This window comes from Sinocyclocheilus grahami, unplaced genomic scaffold (assembly GCF_001515645.1).
Source record: "Sinocyclocheilus grahami isolate Dianchi unplaced genomic scaffold, SAMN03320097.WGS_v1.1 scaffold1518.1, whole genome shotgun sequence".
Taxonomy (NCBI): Eukaryota; Metazoa; Chordata; class Actinopteri; order Cypriniformes; family Cyprinidae; genus Sinocyclocheilus; species Sinocyclocheilus grahami.
In genome coordinates this window covers 96,401-96,772 of record NW_015506697.1, presented here as the reverse complement: position 1 = coordinate 96,772, position 372 = coordinate 96,401, and the positions used below count along the sequence as shown (strand labels likewise).

At 49.2% G+C, this 372-nt stretch overlaps 1 pseudogene; it reads left to right on the top strand.

Moving 5' to 3' along the window:
- The window catches only part of LOC107570882 (leucine-rich repeat and fibronectin type-III domain-containing protein 2-like), a 17,416-nt pseudogene continuing 17,044 nt past the window's right edge, over positions 1 to 372 (top strand).

Genomic DNA, 372 nt, shown 5'->3' with positions numbered 1-372 from the left:
AACAACAACCAACTGACTCATATCTCCAAAGAAGCTTTCGATGACATGCTGCTTACCTTGGAGGACCTAGACCTCTCCTACAACAACCTGCGAGGCATACCCTGGGAGGCCATTCGCAAAATGCTCAACCTACACCAGCTGAGTCTGGACCACAACCTCATCAGCCACATCACTGAAGGCACTTTTACTGATCTTGAAAAGCTGGCGAGGCTGGATCTTATATCAAACCGTCTCCAGAAGCTTCCGCCAGATCCTATCTTTGCTCGGTCACAGAGCAGCAGTGTTTTTAGTACACCATTTGCCCCGGTCTTGTCTCTCAGCTTTGGTGGGAATCCTCTTCACTGTAACTGTGAGATTCTTTGGTTGCGCCGT